General features: G+C 37.9%; 1 pseudogene; it reads right to left on the bottom strand.

The window, feature by feature from the left end:
• Positions 1-65: 65 nt before the first annotated feature.
• LOC119239575 (40S ribosomal protein S23-like) lies at positions 66-22337 on the bottom strand (annotated as a pseudogene).
• Positions 22338-22379: the final 42 nt, after the last annotated feature.

Genomic DNA, 22379 nt, shown 5'->3' with positions numbered 1-22379 from the left:
CCTGACTTAAACTGAGTTTGGGTTCTACAACCAAGCAGTGTATAATCTCTGCCAAATCTCGTTTTTGAAATTTTATTTTACTTTTCATTCTGCCATGTGAAAATTGATGCTCCCGTGCTTTCACCATCCAAACTTATGATCTTGGTCTTTCCTTCTTGCCTTTGTGAAGGGCCAAAAGAGAGACGTTGGCCGCTTTGACAACCTTAAATCAGCCTCCAGGAATGTCACCAGCAGCATGACTTTTGCGGCCAAATCCAGCAACCAGAACTTCATCCTTGTCCTCAACAGAGTTCAAACCACCATCACTGGCTACAAAGGACGGGCTTTTTTTCCCCAATTCTTGATCAGCTGGACTCTGACACCTTTCCGGGGGGCAGAATCCGGCTGTTTGGCTTCCACTTCCACTTTTCCCAGGACAATTCCCTTTGCATGGGAAGCGCCTCCAAAAGCATTGGCTGTGCGGCCAGTGCCTAAGTGGGCTTTCTCGCACTGTTCATCCTGCCGCTGCTCATCTCCTCCGTGGCTTCTGAGCTCCCTGGCAGTGGGAAGACGGCGACAACCTGGCAAATCTCTATCACCATGTCCTCTTCTTCCACAGCAGTGTGTTGGAGAGATCAGATCCACAGTCCAATCAGTATCTTAGACGAGAAAACATTTGAAAGCATGGTAAAGTATTGAATCAACTTAAATAATCATTTTGACACTTGCTTTATTTTCAATATTGCTTGCTATTTAAGTATTTGAAATGGTAGCAAAGTGAAATACTAGCCAAGTAACTTTACCTTCGACAGAAAGAAAAATAAGTGGTACTTAATTGTCTTGAGAAAGTAGACAAAATATACTATCTACTTTATAATTAAAACATACATGATCCAGAATAAGTATCTGTGAGTTCGGCCTCCCTGGTGGCACAAGGGGTTAAGACACAACCTATGAAGCTGTCCGCAGCCTCTGTAGCACAAGTTAGATCCCCAGCGGGCCAGGTAGCAACCCACATGGCACAGCAGACCTCTCCTGACTTGCCTGCTGCTCCCCTCAGCAGTGTACTTCTTCAGTCAGTCTGCCTGTCCTGTTCCCCACTCTGTCTCTGGTGAATCCGCTCACCCCCACACCTCTGGCCTGTACCACAGCTCTTGTATGCATAAATAAATAAATCTTTAAAAAAATAAATATCTGGGGCCTCCCCGGTGGCGCAGCGGTTGAGCACTGGGTTGCGAAGCTGCCCGTGGCCTCTGTAGCGCCGGTTCAATCCCCGGCTGCTCCCCGGCCACCAGAGGAGGGTCCCACATGGCGCGCAGCCCACTGCTCCCCTCAGCAGTGTACTTCGGTCCTTCTGCCTGCTCTGCTCCCCGCTCTGGCTCTGGTGAATTCTCTCACCCTCCTGTGCTTCTGACTCTACCCAGTGCTTGTATAAATAAATAAAAATAAATCTTTAAAACAAAAAATAAATAAATAAATAAATTTTTAAAATAAACAAAAAAATAAATATCTGTAAGTCATTGTTCTTTTTTATCTCATTGGGCAAAAAGAACTGGAATAATATTGAAAAAAAAAAGAGAACAAAGAAATAATCTGAACACCACCTGGTATTAAAGTAATAAAAGTTGAATAGGTGGTGAGAATTTTAAATAGGATCTCAGAGAATCAAATCATAATTTATATATGAATTTAATAAGCAATAAAAATGCAATATAAAGCATTATTCACTGTGTAACCTTGGTGCTTTTACTTCAGTCAGGAGGGAAAAAAGGTAGATTTTGACCCACCTCAGTCACCTAAATTTCTTCTGGGTAGATTTTTTTACCTAATTACTTTAAAAGATACAATTTTTAAAATCAAATAAAGGTTTAGTACTGCCCAGCTTCCAAACTGTGAAAAATAAACACACAAAAGCCAATAATAAGCCGGTATTTAGTCATTATTAAAAAAAAGGTTAATGCTTCTAATGCACTATGAGATCATACACATGAAAATTTTAAAATCTAAGGCTCTTCTAGAAAGGGAAAAAGCAGAATCATTAATCTCCTCCACGGTAAAGAAGCAACCCAGAGAGATTACTGAAAAGGAGGACGATTCACAAAAGCTGTTTAACAATAATAGAATAAGTCCTAATATCCCCAAAATGCTCTGTAATAAGGGACTGACTGAACACCTTGCATAAGTAGAACGTAGCTAATATTGAGTTCAAATTAAAGTCTACATGTGAAATATATAACTATAATAGCTAATGTAGCAAGCTCATTATAACCATAAGGTTAATGTAATGAGTTCCACATTGAGTTGCACATAATACAATAGGTAATAACTATAATTGAGTTGATGTTAATAGAGATGAACAAGTTCTGCATGACCACCATTGGTAGTAACATTAACAGGGCTGAAGATACTTCACAGCAAAATAGAGTTCTACATAGCACCATTGGTAATGACTGTAACAGAGATGAATGTACTTGAGCTCACAATTAGATAGCACTATTGGTAATAACTACAACAGAGCTGATGGTACTTGAGCTCACAATTGAGTTCTACATAGCACCATTGGTCATAACTGTAACAGAGCTGGCATAATTGAGATCACAATTGAGTTCTCATGAGCACCACTGGTAATAATTTAACAAAGCTGGTGGTACTTCAGCTTGCAGTTGAGTTCTACAAAGTCACATTGCTAATAACTATTACAGAACTGACAGTTCTTGAGCTCACAATTGAGTTGTACATAGCACAATTAGTAGTAACTATAACACAGTTGAAGTTAATTGAGATCACCAAGTTCTACATGAGGACCATTTGTAATAACTGCAACAGAGCTGATGATACTTGAGCTCACAATGAGTTCTGCATAACAGAACTGGTAATAACTATACAGAGTTCACATTAATGGAGTTCAAAATTGAGTTCTCATGAGCACCATTGGTAATAATTATAACAGAGTTCACTGTACTTGAAATCACAATTGAGTTCTACATTGTGCTATTGGTAATAACTATACATAAGCTCACAATGATTTCTACAAAGCACAATTGGTAATAATTATAGCAGAGTTGAAGTTAATTGAGAGCATCAAGTTCTACATGAGCACCATTGGTAGTAATCATAACAGAGTTGACATTAATTGAGCTCACAATTGAGTTCTCCATGCTCCATTGGTACTAATACAAGAGAGCTGACAGTACTTGAGCTCACAATTGAGTTCTACATGGCACTATTGGTAATAACTATGACAGAGCTGATGGCACTTCATCTGACAATGATTTCTGCATAGCACAATAGGTGATAACTGTAACAGAGTGACAGTATTCCTCTCAGAATTGAGATGTACATGAGCACCACTGGTAATAACTATAACAGAGCTGACTGTACTTGAACTCAAAATTGAGTTCTACAAAACACTAAGGGCAATAACTATAACAGAGCTGATGGTACTTAAGCTAACAATGAATCTGCATAGCACAATTAGTAAAAACTATAACAGTTGACATTAGTTAGCTCACAATTGAATTCCATGAGCACCACTGGTAATAACTACAACACAGTGATGGTACTTGACATCACAATCGAGTTCTACATAGTGCAAATGGTAATAATTATAACAGAGTTAAAGTGCTCACAATTGAGTTCTACATGAGCATCAGGTAATAACTATCACAGAACTGACACTACTTTGAGCTCATAATAGAGTTCTACATAGCGCAATTGGTAATGACTGTAACAGAGATGAATGTACTGAGCTCACAATTAGATAGCACTATTGGTAATTACTACAACAGAGCTGATGGTACTTGAGCTCACAATTGAGTTCTACATAGCACCATTGGTCATAACTGTAACAGAGCTGGCATAATTGAGATCACAATTGAGTTCTCATGAGCACTACTGGTAATAATTGAACAGGCTGATGGTACTTCAGCTTGCAGTTGAGTTCTACAAAGTCACATTGGTAATAGCATAACAGAACTGACAATTCTTGAGCTCACAGTTGAGTTCTATATAGCACAATTAGTAGTAACTATAACAGAGTTGAAGTTAATTGTGTTCTATATGAGCACCATTTGTAATAGCTGCAACAGAGCTGATGATACTTGAGCTCACAATGAGTTCTGCATAACAGAATTGGTAATAACTATACAGAGTTCACATTAATGGAGTTCAAAATTGAGTTCTCATGAGCACCATTGGTAATAACAATAACAGAGTTCACTGTACTTGAAATCACAATTGAGTTCTACATTGTGCTATTGGTAATAACTATACATAAGCTCACAATGATTTCTACAAAGCACAATTGGTAATAATTATAGCAGAGTTGAAGTTAATTGAGAGCATCAAGTTCTACATGAGCACCATTGGTAGTAATCATAACAGAGTTGACATTAATTGAGCTCACAATTGAGTTCTCCATGCTCCATTGGTACTAATACAAGAGAGCTGACAGTACTTGAGCTCACAATTGAGTTCTACATAGCACTATTGGTAATAACTATGACAGAGCTGATGGCACTTCATCTGACAATGATTTCTGCATAGCACAATAGGTGATAACTGTAACAGAGTGACAGTATTCCTCTCAGAATTGAGATGTACATGAGCACCACTGGTAATAACTATAACAGAGCTGACTGTACTTGAACTCAAAATTGAGTTCTACAAAACACTAAGGGCAATAACTATAACAGAGCTGATGGTACTTAAGCTAACAATGAATCTGCATAGCACAATTAGTAAAAACTATAACAGTTGACATTAGTTAGCTCACAATTGAATTCCATGAGCACCACTGGTAATAACTACAACACAGTGATGGTACTTGACATCACAATCGAGTTCTACATAGTGCAAATGGTAATAATTATAACAGAGTTAAAGTGCTCACAATTGAGTTCTACATGAGCATCAGGTAATAACTATCACAGAACTGACACTATTTTGAGCTCATAATAGAGTTCTACATAGCGCAATTGGTAATGACTGTAACAGAGATGAATGTACTGAGCTCACAATTAGATAGCACTATTGGTAATTACTACAACAGAGCTGATGGTACTTGAGCTCACAATTGAGTTCTACATAGCACCATTGGTCATAACTGTAACAGAGCTGGCATAATTGAGATCACAATTGAGTTCTCATGAGCACTACTGGTAATAATTTAACAAAGCTGACGGTACTTCAGCTTGCAGTTGAGTTCTACAAAGTCACATTGGTAATAGCATAACAGAACTGACAATTCTTGAGCTCACAATTGAGTTCTGCATAGCACAATTAGTAATAACTATAACAGAGTTGAAGTTAATTGAGATCACCAAGTTCTACATGAGCACCATTTGTAATAACTGCAACAGAGCTGATAATACTTGAGCTCACAATGAGTTCTGCATAACAGAATTGGTAATAACTATACAGAGTTCACATTAATGGAGTTCAAAATTGAGTTCTCATGAGCACCATTGGTAATAATTATAACAGAGTTCACTGTACTTGAAATCACAATTGAGTTCTACATTGTGCTATTGGTAATAACTATACATAAGCTCACAATGATTTCTACAAAGCACAATTGGTAATAATTATAGCAGAGTTGAAGTTAATTGAGAGCATCAAGTTCTACATGAGCACCATTGGTAATAATCATAACAGAGTTGACATTAATTGAGCTCACAATTGAGTTCTCCATAGCTCCATTGGTAGTAATACAAGAGAGCTGACAGTACTTGAGCTCACAATTGAGTTCTACATGGCACTATTGGTAATAACTATGACAGAGCTGATGGCACTTCATCTGACAATGATTTCTGCATAGCACAATAGATAATAACTGTAACAGAGTGACAGTATTCCTCTCAGAATTGAGATGTACATGAGCACCACTGGTAATAACTATAACAGAGCTGACTGTACTTGAACTCAAAATTGAGTTCTACAAAACACTAAGGGCAATAACTATAACAGAGCTGATGGTACTTAAGCTAACAATGAATCTGCATAGCACAATTAGTAAAAACTATAACAGTTGACGTTAGTTAGCTCACAATTGAATTCCATGAGCACCACTGGTAATAACTACAACACAGTGATGGTACTTGACATCACAATCGAGTTCTACATAGTGCAAATGGTAATAATTATAACAGAGTTAAAGTGCTCACAATTGAGTTCTACATGAGCATCAGGTAATAACTATCACAGTTATTATGACACTACTTTGAGCTCATAATAGAGTTCTACATAGCGCAATTGGTAATGACTGTAACAGAGATGAATGTACTGAGCTCACAATTAGATAGCACTATTGTCCCTTCGATAGCTCAGCTGGTAGAGTGGAGGACTGTAGTTAGTTCCCAACTATAGATAGCACTATTGGTAATAACTACAACAGAGCTGATGGTACTTGAGCTCACAATTGAGTTCTACATAGCACCATTAGTCATAACTGTAACAGAGCTGGCACAATTGAGATCACTATTGAGTTCTCATGAGCACTACTGGTAATAATTGAACAGGCTGATGGTACTTCAGCTTGCAGTTGAGTTCTACAAAGTCACATTGGTAATAGCATAACAGAACTGACAATTCTTGAGCTCACAGTTGAGTTCTATATAGCACAATTAGTAGTAACTATAACAGAGTTGAAGTTAATTGTGTTCTCTATGAGCACCATTTGTAATAGCTGCAACAGAGCTGATGATACTTGAGCTCACAATGAGTTCTGCATAACAGAATTGGTAATAACTATACAGAGTTCACATTAATGGAGTTCAAAATTGAGTTCTCATGAGCACCATTGGTAATAACAATAACAGAGTTCACTGTACTTGAAATCACAATTGAGTTCTACATTGTGCTATTGGTAATAACTATACATAAGTTCACAATGATTTCTACAAAGCACAATTGGTAATAATTATAGCAGAGTTGAAGTTAATTGAGATCATCAAGTTCTACATGAGCACCATTGGTAATAATCATAACAGAGTTGACATTAATTGAGCTCACAATTGAGCTCTCCATAGCTCCATTGGTACTAATACAACAGAGCTGACAGTACTTGAGCTCACAATTGAGTTCTACATGGCACTATTGGTAATAACTATGACAGAGCTGATGGCACTTCATCTGACAATGATTTCTGCATAGCACAATAGGTGATAACTGTAACAGAGTGACAGTATTCCTCTCAGAATTGAGATGTACATGAGCACCACTGGTAATAACTATAACAGAGCTGACTGTACTTGAACTCAAAATTGAGTTCTACAAAACACTAAGGGCAATAACTATAACAGAGCTGATGGTACTTAAGCTAACAATGAATCTGCATAGCACAATTAGTAAAAACTATAAAAGTTGACGTTAGTTAGCTCACAATTGAATTCCATGAGCACCACTGGTAATAACTACAACACAGTGATGGTACTTGACATCACAATCGAGTTCTACATAGTGCAAATGGTAATAATTATAACAGAGTTAAAGTGCTCACAATTGAGTTCTACATGAGCATCAGGTAATAACTATCACAGAACTGACACTATTTTGAGCTCATAATAGAGTTCTACATAGCGCAATTGGTAATGACTGTAACAGAGATGAGTGTGCTTGAGCTCACAATTAGATAGCACTATTGGTAATTACTACAACAGAGCTGATGGTACTTGAGCTCACAATTGAGTTCTACATAGCACCATTGGTCATAACTGTAACAGAGCTGGCATAATTGAGATCACAATTGAGTTCTCATGAGCACTACTGGTAATAATTTAACAAAGCTGACGGTACTTCAGCTTGCAGTTGAGTTCTACAAAGTCACATTGGTAATAGCATAACAGAACTGACAATTCTTGAGCTCACAATTGAGTTCTGCATAGCACAATTAGTAATAACTATAACAGAGTTGAAGTTAATTGAGATCACCAAGTTCTACATGAGCACCATTTGTAATAACTGCAACAGAGCTGATAATACTTGAGCTCACAATGAGTTCTGCATAACAGAATTGGTAATAACTATACAGAGTTCACATTAATGGAGTTCAAAATTGAGTTCTCATGAGCACCATTGGTAATAATTATAACAGAGTTCACTGTACTTGAAATCACAATTGAGTTCTACATTGTGCTATTGGTAATAACTATACATAAGCTCACAATGATTTCTACAAAGCACAATTGGTAATAATTATAGCAGAGTTGAAGTTAATTGAGAGCATCAAGTTCTACATGAGCACCATTGGTAATAATCATAACAGAGTTGACATTAATTGAGCTCACAATTGAGTTCTCCATAGCTCCATTGGTAGTAATACAAGAGAGCTGACAGTACTTGAGCTCACAATTGAGTTCTACATGGCACTATTGGTAATAACTATGACAGAGCTGATGGCACTTCATCTGACAATGATTTCTGCATAGCACAATAGATGATAACTGTAACAGAGTGACAGTATTCCTCTCAGAATTGAGATGTACATGAGCACCACTGGTAATAACTATAACAGAGCTGACTGTACTTGAACTCAAAATTGAGTTCTACAAAACACTAAGGGCAATAACTATAACAGAGCTGATGGTACTTAAGCTAACAATGAATCTGCATAGCACAATTAGTAAAAACTATAACAGTTGACGTTAGTTAGCTCACAATTGAATTCCATGAGCACCACTGGTAATAACTACAACACAGTGATGGTACTTGACATCACAATCGAGTTCTACATAGTGCAAATGGTAATAATTATAACAGAGTTAAAGTGCTCACAATTGAGTTCTACATGAGCATCAGGTAATAACTATCACAGTTATTATGACACTACTTTGAGCTCATAATAGAGTTCTACATAGCGCAATTGGTAATGACTGTAACAGAGATGAATGTACTGAGCTCACAATTAGATAGCACTATTGTCCCTTCGATAGCTCAGCTGGTAGAGTGGAGGACTGTAGTTAGTTCCCAACTATAGATAGCACTATTGGTAATAACTACAACAGAGCTGATGGTACTTGAGCTCACAATTGAGTTCTACATAGCACCATTAGTCATAACTGTAACAGAGCTGGCATAATTGAGATCACTATTGAGTTCTCATGAGCACTACTGGTAATAATTGAACAGGCTGATGGTACTTCAGCTTGCAGTTGAGTTCTACAAAGTCACATTGGTAATAGCATAACAGAACTGACAATTCTTGAGCTCACAGTTGAGTTCTATATAGCACAATTAGTAGTAACTATAACAGAGTTGAAGTTAATTGTGTTCTCTATGAGCACCATTTGTAATAGCTGCAACAGAGCTGATGATACTTGAGCTCACAATGAGTTCTGCATAACAGAATTGGTAATAACTATACAGAGTTCACATTAATGGAGTTCAAAATTGAGTTCTCATGAGCACCATTGGTAATAACAATAACAGAGTTCACTGTACTTGAAATCACAATTGAGTTCTACATTGTGCTATTGGTAATAACTATACATAAGTTCACAATGATTTCTACAAAGCACAATTGGTAATATTATAGCAGAGTTGAAGTTAATTGAGATCATCAAGTTCTACATGAGCACCGTTGGTAAAAATCATAACAGAGTTGACATTAATTGAGCTCACAATTGAGCTCTCCATAGCTCCATTGGTACTAATACAACAGAGCTGACAGTACTTGAGCTCACAATTGAGTTCTACATGGCACTATTGGTAATAACTATGACAGAGCTGATGGCACTTCATCTGACAATGATTTCTGCATAGCACAATAGATAATAACTGTAACAGAGTGACAGTATTCCTCTCAGAATTGAGATGTACAATGAGCACCACTGGTAATAACTATAACAGAGCTGACTGTACTTGAACTCAAAATTGAGTTCTACAAAACACTAAGGGCAAAAACTATAACAGAGCTGATGGTACTTAAGCTAACAATGAATCTGCATAGCACAATTAGTAAAAACTATAATAGTTGACGTTAGTTAGCTCACAATTGAATTCCATGAGCACCACTGGTAATAACTACAACACAGTGATGGTACTTAACATCACAATCGAGTTCTACATAGCTCAAATGGTATAATTATAACAGAGTTAAATTAAAGAGCTCACAATTGAATTCTACATGAGCATCAGGTAATAACTATCACAGAACTGACACTACTTTGAGCTCATAATAGAGTTCTACATAGAGCAATTGGTAATAACTGTCACAGAGCTTTTGTTAAAGAGCTCACAATTGAGTTCTACATAGCACAAAAGGTAAAACTGTAACAGAGCTGACCATAAATGGCGGCACCTAGTCCACATGAGCACCATTGGTAGTAGGCATAGTAGAGGTCACTGTAGTAAACTCACAATTGAGTTCTACATTGCATCTTTGGTAATAACCGTAACAGAGCTGATGGTACTTCAGCACACAATGAGGTCTACATAGCACAATAGGTAATAACTATAAGAGAGTTGATGTTATTTGAGATCACTAAGTTCTACATGGCCACCATTGGTAATGACTGTAACAGAGACGAATGTACTTGAGCTCACCATTGAGTATTAGAGAGCACTATTGGTAATAACTACAACAGAGTGGTGGTACTTGAGCTCATAATTGAGTTCTACATAGCACAATTGGTCATAAATACAATAAAGCTGATGTTAATTGAGATCACAATTGAGTTCTACATAGCACCATTGGTAATAAGCATAACAGAACTGACAGTAGTAGAGCTCACAATGAATTCTACATAGCACAATAGGTATTAACTATAACAGTTGATGTTAATTGAGATCACAATTGAGTTCTACATAGCTCCAGTTGTAATAAGTATAACAGAGCTGACTACTTGAACTCACAGTTGAGTCCTACATAGCACCATTCGTAATAACCACAAGAGAGTGGATGTTAATTGAGTTCACAATTGAGTTCACATAGCACAATTGGTAATAACTATTACAAACATGATGGTACTTCAGCTCACAATGAGTTCTAATATCACAATATGTAATTACTATAACAGAGTTGATGCTAATTGAGATCACCAAGTTCTACGTGACCAGCATTGGTAATAACTATAACAGAGCTGAAAATACTTTACGTCAGAATAGAGTTCTACATAGCACCATTGGTAATAACTAGAAGAGAGCTGAATGTACTTGAGCTCACATTAATTGAGCTCAAGTTAATTGAGCTCAGAATTAATTCCATAGCCCTATTGGTAATAAATGTAACTGAGCTGATGGTACTTAAGCTCACAATTAGTACTAATAGCACAATTGGTAATTGCTTTAACAATTAATTGGGTATTAGATAGCACTATTGGTAACAACTACAACGGAGCTGATGATACTTGAGCTCACAATTGTGTTCTACTTAGCACAATTTGTCAATTTTAATAGAGCTGACTGTACTTGAACTCAAAATTGAGTTCTACATTGCACTTTTGGTAAAACTATAACAGAACTGATGGTACTAAAGCTCACAATGAGTTCTACATAGCATGATTAGTAAAAACAATAACAGAGCTGATGTTTGTTAGCTAACTATTGAATTCCATGAGTACCACTGGTAATAATTATAAGAGAGCTGACTGTATTTGAGCTCACAATTGAGTTCTAAATGAGCACCATGGTAAAAACTGTGACAGAGGAGACACTACTTCAGAACACAATTGAGTTTACATAGCACAATTGGTAATAACAGTAACAGAGCTCACTGTATTAAACTCACAATTGAGTTCTACAAAGCACAAGTGGTAATCACTATAACAGAGTAGACATTTAAGAGATCACAATTGAGTTCTACATAGCAAAATTGGTAATTACTTTTACAGAGCTGACGATACTTGAATTCACAATTGAGTTTTACATAGCACCTTTAGAAAATTGTAACAGAGTTCATTCTATTAAACTCACAATTGAGTTCTATAGCATCATTGGTAATAACTGTAACAGAGCTCACTACTTGAACTCACAATTGAGTTTTACATAGCATCATTAGTAAAAATTATAACAGAGATGACTGTACTTGGACCCCTGGTTGAGTTCTACATAGCACTATTGGTAATGACTATAACAGAGCTGATGATATTTCAGCTCACAACGAATTCTACATAGCACAATAGGTAATAATTACAACAGAGTTGACTTTAATCGAGAACACAATTGAGTTCTACATAACACCATTGATAATAACTTTAACAGAGATGACAGTACTTGACTCACAATCGAGTTCTACATAGCACAATTGGTAACAACTATAACAGAGCCTATGGTACTTGAGCTCACGATTGAGTTTTACCTAGCACTATTGGTAATAACTGTAATAGAGCTGAGGGTACTTGAATTCACAATGAGTTCTACATAGCCCTATTGGTAATAAATGTAACTGAGCTGATGGTACTTAAGCTCACAATTAGTACTAATAGCACAATTGGTAATTGCTTTAACAGAGCTGATGGTACTTCAGCTCACAATGAATTCTACATAGCAAAATAGGTAATAACTGTAACAGAGTGATGGTATTCACCTCAGAATTCAGTTCTACATGAGCACCATTGGTAATAACTATAACAGAGCTGACTGTGCTTGAACTAAAATTGAGTTCTACAAATTCCAAGGGTAATAACTGTAACATAGCTGATGGTACTAACAATGAGTTCTACATTGCACCTTTGGTAACAACTCTAGCACAATTATTAAACTAAAATTGTTTTCATGTTAGTTAGCTCAGAATTAATTCCATTGGCACTATCTGTAATAACTATACCAGAGCTCACTGTACTTGAACTCAAAATTGAGTTCTACATTGTATGTTTGGTAACAGAGCTGATGATATTTAAGCTTACAATGGGCTCTACATAGCATGATTAGTGACATCTATAACAGAGTTGAAGTTAGTTAGCTCTCAATTGAAATCCATGAGACTATTGGTAATAACTACGAAAGAGCTCAAAATGGCCTCAGCTAAAAATGGAGTTCTACATAGCACAGTTGGTAATAACTATGAGAGTTGACAGTAATTGAGTTCACAATTGAGTTCTACATGAGCACCACTGGGAATAACTATAACAAAGCAGATGGTGCTTGAACTCACAATTGAGTTCAACCTTGCATCATTGGTAATAATTATAACAGAGCTGATATAACAATGAGTTCTACATAGCACGATTAGTAAAAGTATAACAGAGTTGACCTTAGTTGGCTCACAATTGAATTCCATGAGCACCACTGGTAATAACTATACCAGAGTGATATACTTGACATCACTATTGAGTTCTAAATAGCTCATATGGTAATAGCTATAACAGGGTTGACTTTAAAGAGCTCACAATTTGTTATACTTGAGCACCATTGGTAATAATTATAATAGTCTGACACTACTTGAGCTCACAATTGAGTTCTACATAGCACAATCGGTAATAACTATTACAGAGCTGACATACTTGAGCTCACAACTGATCAGTACATAGCATCATTAGTAAAAACTGTAACGGAGCTGACTGTACTTGAACTCACAATTGTGTTCTACATAGCACTATTGGTAATAACTAGAGTTGAAGTTAGTTAGCTCTCAATTGAAATCCATGAGACTATTGGTAATAACTATAAAAGAGCTCAAAATGGCCTCAACTCAAAATGGAGTTTTACATAGCACAGTTGGTAATAACTATGAGAGTTGACATTAATTGAGTTCACAATTGAGTTCTACATGAGCACCACTGAGAATAACTATAACAGAGCAGATGGTACTTAAACTCACAATTGAGTTCTATATGGCACAAATTTTAATAACTATACAGAGCTGATAGTACTTGAGCTCACAATTGAGATTTACATAGCACCATTAGCACAATTGAGATTTACATAGCACCACTATAACAGAGCTGATGGTACTTAAGCTCACAGTTAGCTCTAATAACACAATTGATAATAGCTATAACAGAGCAATAGTACTTGAACTCACAGTTGAGTTCTACATAGCACCTTAGGTAATAACTATAACAGAAATGATGGTACTTAAGCTAATATCAGCTACATAGCACAATTTTAAAAACTTATGACAGAGTTGATGTTAGTTAGCTCACAAATAAATTCCAAGAGCACAATTGATAATAACTATAACAGGCTGATGTACTTGAGCTCACAATTGAGTTCTACATAGCACAAATGATAATAACTAGAACAAAGTTTCTGTTAAAGAGCTTGTGGTTGAGTTCTACAAGAGCACCATTGGTAATAACTATAACGGAGCTGATGGTACTTGAACTTACAATTGAGTTCTACATAGCACCATTGGTAATAACTATAACAAGGCTGACTATACTTGAACTCAAAATTGGTTCTATAATTGAACTCAAAATTAGTTCAAAATTGAACTCAAACCTTGCATCATTGGCAATAATTATAACAGAGCTGATAGTACTTGAACTCACAATGAGTTCTAGATAGCACAATTAGTAAAACAGAGTTGATGTTAGTTAGCTCGCCATTGAATTCAATGAGCACCATTGGTAATAACTATAACAGAGTGATGTACTTGACATCACAATTGATTTCTACATAGCTCAAGTGGTAATAACAATAACAGAATTTACATTAAAAGGAGCTCACAACTGAGTTCTACATGAGCATCATTGGTAATAACTATAATAGTCTGACACTATTTGTGCTCACAATTGAGTTCTACATAGCACCATTGGTAATAACTGTAACAGAGCTGATGTACTTAAACTCATAATTAGTGCTAATAACACAATTGGTAATAGCTATAACAGAGCAATATTTGAACTCACAATTGAGTTCTACATAGTACCTTTAGTAATAACTATAACAGAAATCATGGTACTTAAGCTAACAATCAGCTACATAGCACAATTTTAAAAATTGTAATAGCTCACTATACAATTGGTAATAACTATAACAGAATTGATGATAAAGAGCTCACAACTGAGTTCTACTGAGCACCAGTGGTAACAAATAGTAACACAAATAGTAACAACTATTTCAGGCTAGCAGTACTTGTGCTTATAATTGAATTCTACGGAGCTCCATAGTAAAAACTGTAACAGACCTGACTGTACTGGAACTCACAGTTGAGTTCTTTATAGCATTATTGTTAATAACTATAACAGAGCTGATGGTATTGCATCTCACAATGAGTTCTAATAGCACAATAAGTAGTAAGTATAACAGAGTTCACGTTAATTGAGATCACGAGTTCTACATTAGCACCTTTGGTAGTAACTATAACAGAGTTGATGGTACTTAAGCTCACAATGATTTCTATATAGCACAGTTAGTAAAAACTTAACAGAACTGATGTTAGTTTGCTCACAATTGAATTCCAAGAACACCATTGGTAATAACTATAACATAGTGATCGTACATGACCTCACAATTGAGTTCTACACAGCACAAATAGTAGTAACTGTAACAGTGCAATGCTAATTGAGATCACAATTGAGTTCTATATAGCAAAATTGGTAGTAACTATAATATAGCTGGTGGTACTTGGGCTCACAATTGAGTTCTCATAGCACCATTGGTGTTAACTATAACAGAGCTGACCTTAATTGAGATCATTGAGTTCTACATAGCACCATGAGCAATAACTGTAACAGATATGAAGCTAATTGAGATGCAACAGGGTTTTACATGAACCCTGCCCTGGGCCGGCTTGAGGCCTAGCCTGGTCCAATGGAAAGCCCCAGCAAGGGGCCCAGTGACGGGATTCACTCGCTCGGGCGCCCTCTGCTGGTCTTTCTGGCTTCAGCATGTATCGTGGTCAAGCCCCACCTTCAGACTGTTGGGGCTGCTTGGCCGCTTTCAGGGGCCCCACCTGTGAGCACCTCCAGCTGCGTAAAAATTTTTGCTCTGGCCTGCTGCTTGCTCTGTCATGAGTCATGGAATGCGTCATCACGGATCATTCTCTCATCGCTAGGTGGGATCTCAGTGTGGTTAATATGCTTTTCTCTTATAATAAGTGACGTTGAACATATTTCCTCGTTTACATGCCATCTGAATGTCCTCTTTGAGAAATGTCTATTGAGGTCCTTTGTCCATATTTGATATGGGTCATTTGTTTATTTGCTCTAGGATCATGTAAATGCTTTGTAAATTTTGGAGACTAACCCTTTGTCAGATGTATGGTATGCAAATCCTTTTTCCCCATTCTGTAGGTTGCCTTTTTGTTTCTGATGACTTATTTTTTTTCAATATTTATTTATTTATGCAGACTAGAGGTGCAGGGGGTGGGAGGATTCACCAGAGACAGAGTGGGGAGCAGAACACACAGCCCACTGGAATACACTGCTAAGGGGAGAGCAGCAGGCAAGACAGGAGAGGTCTGCTGTGCCGTGTGGGTTAGCTCCCTAGCCAGGGATCAAACTTGTGGCTGCAGATTGCTTCATAGTGCTGAGACTTAACCCCTTGCACCACCAGAGAGGCCCCTCTGATGACTTCTTCTGTGGTATGCAGGCTTTTAAGTTCAGCTATCCCCTTTGTTTACTTTTGCTTCTGTTTCCCTTGCTGCTGGTTTATATTTCCGAATGCTCTTTGTGTAGAGGTCCTGCAGTGGGTCCCCTATATTTTCACTCATGTACATTTCACTCATGTACATTTCCACTCATAAAAACGACGGGCCTCCCTGGTGGCGCAGCGGTTGAGCGCTGGGTTGCGAAGCTGCCTGCAGCCTCTGCGGCGCCAGTTCGATCCCCCGCTGCTCCCCGGCCACAGGAGGAGGGTCCCACATGGCGCGCAGATCTCTCCTGCCACCCGCTGCTCCCCTCAGCAGTGTACTTCGGTTCTTCTGCCTGCTCTGCTCCCCGCTCTGGCTCTGGTGAATTCTCTCACCCTCCCGCGCTTCGGACTGTACCCAGTGCTTGTATAAATAAATAAAAACAAATAAATCTTTAAAAAAAATACATAATTTAAAAAAAATAAAAACGACTTGAAAATGTTCTTGTTCTTCAGTCTTGTCTGGTTTTGTAATACTTTGTTTTCCTTTCAATCTCTATTCAGCTTAGTTTTCTACTCTAAGTTACTCTTCAATATTTATTTATGAAAAATTGATACCATTTACCCTAGATACACAATAAACCTTTAGCACCAAAATCTGAGCCCTTTAAAAACATTATCATATCTACTTGGACCAGATATCCATCCTAACAATAAGCAGTTTGATAAATATCAGAATTTTCATCTAGTTTGGTTTTTTTTTAAGATTTATTTTATTTACACATACAAGAGCTTGAGGGTAGGCTAGGGGTGTGGGGGTGAGAGGATTCACCAGAGACAGAGTGGGGAGCAGAACAGGCAGACTGAAATCACTGCTGAGGGGAGCAGCGGGTGAGTCAGGAGAGGTCTGCTGTGTCATGTGGGTAGCTGCCTGGCAGGGTATTGAACTCGTGCTGCGGTGGCTGCGGATAGATTCATAGTGCTAAGACTTAGCCTGTTGCGCCGCCAGGAAGGCCCTTTTTGCCTAGTTTGTTCACTGACACATTCCCATCACCAAAACAATACCTGGGACCTATAGGTACTCAACAAATACTTGTTGATCCAATCAATTTCCAATAAAACATTATTAACAATGGTAAATATGTCCTAAAATTATCTTGTGTTTTATATTATTATTCTTTTTATTATTTCTATATCCATAAAATTCTGTTCCACAAACAGGGATGATATATCAAGCCAATGTATCGTTTCCCTTAATTTTTCAAAAGTTTCTACTGCTCTATTTTTTTTTTTTTTGTTTGAGTTCAAATTGTGATTCCTGAGAATTATATTGCAGATTTAAATGACTACGTTACCAGCCTTGAGGTTAGGAATTAAAGAGAGCTAGAACCTTTGGTGGACAGGGACACATGATGAACTGTGATGAACAAGTAGATAAGGAATATATAATATAGAAAACATTGCCCAAGATGAAATCTCAAATATCAGATGTTTATTATAAGACACATTCACTGCCCCTTCCCCTGTTTTTACATCTGTAAAATTGAGGTCCATATTACAGATAATAAGATAATGCTTTTGTATGTATGATGGGGATGGACAGGGGTTTTGGAAAGAGTAGAGAAGTGAAATAATGTTATTAGGAGCAAAAAAAGGATATATTTGTTTTAACTACCTATCACAATCCTGCACTTTAGATAGAGAAATACATAGCTTTTATCAACTTATGCTAAAGTCACTTGTGAATGTATCTGCCTCAGTCACTAAACTCAACAGCCAATGTATTAATCCTTTTTGTTTTCCTCAGTGCTGGTTACTTGATAAAGTTGAATTTCATTTGTTCAGCTTATTTTAACCGAATAAAGAAGGGAGTGTGGGCCTCGAGGGAAAGTATGACAGTCCACTAGTGGTGGACGTGAATGAAAGAATTCATTGAGAAATTGTATGGGACTGAGAGACTGTTGACCCCAGAGCCCCAGAGGAAGTGGACTGGGAAGAGATCATGATAAAGAGTAAAATACATAGATCTGAGATTAAATTTTTATAAAGAGGACAGACCATTTGAAAAGTGACTATATATAATTGAAGCATAAAAAAAAAGTTCACGCCGTTGCAGGGAAGAAGGAGGAGCACCCCAGAATTCGCAAAACTATCCATTCTAAATGGGTTCTGCCATCCACTGCATTAAGGCAAAACATACTCTAATGTATAAGGCCTTCAATGTAAAATAACTTTCATACAATTAGTGTGCAATAGAGAGGAGAGAAGGGCAAGAATTGATAAAATAGTTTCCCATGAAATGCCCAAAGTTACCCATCCCTTTGTGGCTAAATGCCCAGTCAAACAGGGTAGGCCCAAAGCAGAGGCACTGAGATTCAAAAGGTTGCCACAAATCTAAGGCAGCTTCTGGTGGGGACCAATAGGAAAGGGACAGAATGGGCCGGGCAAGTCTGGAAGGAAAAATGCAAAATCAAAATCAAGACAAAAGCTGTCATTGTCAACCTACCCATCAGTCTCATGCCCACTTCTGCTTCAAGTGTCTCCTTCCATGTCCCCAAAAATGCCGGGAAAAATCCAGGGCCAAAAAGCAAGCACAGCTTCTTCACCTGTCTCTCTGCTTCATGTGCCGCCTCCAAGTCTTCTAGATCTGTTACAGGGCGGGAGAGGGACACCCCAGACCCCACAAACCTGCCTGCTCTAAATAGGTTCTGCCATCTGCCACATCAACACAAAACACATGAGACTTTAATGGGAAGAAACTTTAATACAATTAGTAAACAATACAGGAAAGGCAAAGAATATTGTTTCTAAATCAAGCACCCAAAGTTAGCCGTCCCCTCGTGGGTAAAAGTCCACCCAAACAGGATTGGCCCAGTGCAAGGCCCCAAAGCCTGCCACAAGTCTAAAGCACCTTCCAGTGGGGACCCACAGAAAAGGATCAGAAACCACCAGACAAGTCTGGGAGGAAAAGAGCAAAATCAAAATCAAGATAAAAGCTGCCATTGTCACCTCCCCACGGGTCTCACCTACATCTGTGTCACCCAGTCCACGACCAAAAGGCAAGCACAGTTTCTTCACGTGACTCTAGGCTCCACGCGCCTCCTCCAGGTCTCCTTCTGGTTTTCCATCCTGCTTCCTTCCTTCCTCAGTCCCTTCTGCAGCTTCTTCTCTTCTCTTTAGCTCCACTCTCCTTTGGGTGGGGCAGAGAACCTGGAACCTCCCCCTTGGCTAAGGCCTACCCTGTACCTATTGAGATGAGCAAATGCTTTTCAACAGCTCTGGTATCATTTTCTGTCAGTGGATTTATTAGCATTAATACTACTATATTTCTAAATTAACTCTATTCTGTTGTGAAGACTCAAAGACTTTAAACATCAATACACATGTTTGTGAACATTTTGTTTCAAGTTTTACAACTTGAAAAGGGAACTAAGTAAAAGGTTTGTTTTTGTGTTTTGGTAGCAGTTTGTGATAATTTCATAAAATGAGCTAGGTTATTTTCGGTCATTTTTAAAAGTTTGGACCTATTTATAAGTTACCTTTTCCTTTAAAAATTCTCATTGAGCTGACCAAAACCTTTAATAAGGTTTTGATGTTTTGGTTTATACTTACTCCCTAAATTATTTTTATGTTTATATTTATGTGAAAACTTCTTGTATTGAACGCATTTAGAGGTTAGTGTGTAGGTGTGTATTTATGCTATTTTTAAAAGTTATGTGAAAATGCAGAAGGGAATAAAACATAAAATGTGAAATTGTTTATTTTACATTTGTATATACTAACATTGTACTTTTTCTTGATTCTCTTTAATATTAAAAGGATAATATTAAGATATTTGGAACATTTGCTATTACTGTAATAACAAGATTATTTATTGGCTGTGGGAATCCTAAAAAATACTTTTTTTCAAAAGATCTCTATTACAAAAGATAAAGTATTTCGAAAAATGAAAAGAAGAACGTTAACTATTGGCGAATTATGTGAGAAATAAAAACAAATTAAAAATGTCACACAAAGTAAAAACACCAAAGTGGGAAGGAAATCTTATACTAAGTTGTAAAATAATTAAATTATTAACTGATTAAATTAAATTGATATTGACAAATTACATTAAACTACTAATGATATCAATTTTAAAAATCTCTGTCCCGGGCCTCTCTGGTGGCACAAGGGGTTAAGCACAGCACTGTGAAGCTATCTGCAGCCTCTGCAGTAGTTCGATCCCTGCTGGCCAGGGAGCTACCCACATGGCACAGCAGACCTCTCCTGTCTAGCCTGCTGCTCCCCTCAGCAGTGTATTTCAGTCAGTCTGCCTGTTCTGTTCCCCATTCTGTCTCTGGTGAATCCTCTCATGCCCTGCATCTCTGGCCTGTACCTCAACTCTTGTATGCATAAATAATTAAATCTTAAAAAAATAACAAAAAAATCTGTCCCATTTGCAAGCAGAATTAATTTAAATAAAATAATATTTTAAATAAATATTTATTTTTTTTTTTTTTTAATTTTCTAGAGGCATGTCTTATTTATTTATTTATTTGTTTGTTTGTTTTTGTTTTTTGGTTTATACATGCACTGGGTACAGTCAGAAGCGCGGGAGGGTGAGAGAATTCACCAGAGCCAGAGCGGGAGCAGAGCAGGCAGAAGGACCAAAGAACACTGCTGAGGGGAGCAGCGGGCGGCAGGAGAGGTCTGCGCACCATGTGGGACCCTCCTCAGGTGGCCGGGGAGCAGCCGGGAATCGAACGGCGCCGCAGAGGTCGCGGCAGCTTCGCAACCCAGCGCTCAACCGCTGCGCCACTGGAGGCCCTAAATAAAATATTTAAATAAAATAATGTCAAAAATGAATAAATGAATAACAACATATATGAAAATAACTCAAAATGGATTAAATATTTAGATACAGGAAAATAAACACAAAGTACTTGAATGAAAATACAGGGATCTCGGCCTTACAGGTGGTCTAGGAGTTAAGTCTCAGCACTGTCATCGCTGTGGCCTGAGTTCAATCCCCAGCCAGGGAGCTAACCCATGTAGAGTACAGCAGACCTCTCCTATCTCCCCCACTCTCCCCCTTAGCAGTGTATTTTAATAGATCTGCCTGTTCTTCTCCCCACTCTGTCTCTGGTGAATCCTCTCCCCACACCTCTGGCCTACACCCCAGTTCCTATATGTGTAAAAAAAATAAAGGATATGAAAAATAAATCAACATTCTTTAAAAATAAATACAATATAGGGACCTACTACAGGACACTTACTATGAAGGTATATTTGGGAATACAACCCAGCAGCAAGGGAAACAAAAGCAAAAGTAAACAAGAGGACTATCTGAACTTAAAAGGCTTCATACCACAAAAGAAGCCATCAGAAACACAAAAAGGCAACCTACAGAATGGGAAAAAGGATTTGCATACTATATATCTGACCAAGGGTTAGTCTCCAAAATTTTCAAAGCACTTACAGGGTCCAAGAGCAAAGGAACAAATGACCCATATAAAATATGGACAGAGGACCTCAGTAGACACTTCTCAAAGAGGTCATTCAGATGCCATGTAGACATGAAAAAAAAAAAATGTTCAAAGTCACTTATTATAAGAGAATGCAGATTAACCACACTAAGATCCCACCTCAGCGATGTGAGAATGATCCATGGTGATGCATTCCATGACTCAAGACAGCGCAAGCAGCAGGTCAGAGGGAAGTCACCAGGCTAGAGGTGCTCACAGGTGGGGCCACTGAGAACAGCCAAGCAGCCCCCAGCAGTCTGAAGGAGGGGCTGACCGCGAAGAATGCCGAACCCAGAAGGACCAGGAGAGGGCGCCAGACTGAGGGATTCCCGCCACTAGGGCCCGTGTGGGGGCCTCCTGTTTGCCCAGGGAAACCCCATCCGGGCCCAGGGCCAGCTTCATGGAGAACTCTGTGGCATGTCAATTAGCTTCAGCTCTGTCGTA

The sequence above is a fragment of the Talpa occidentalis genome, unplaced genomic scaffold, assembly GCF_014898055.3.
Source record: "Talpa occidentalis isolate TD23 unplaced genomic scaffold, MPIMG_talOcc4v2.1 talOcc4.11, whole genome shotgun sequence".
Classification (NCBI taxonomy): Eukaryota; Metazoa; Chordata; class Mammalia; order Eulipotyphla; family Talpidae; genus Talpa; species Talpa occidentalis.
Note: the sequence above shows the minus strand (reverse complement) of the source record. Positions and strands in the feature narration are given on the sequence as shown.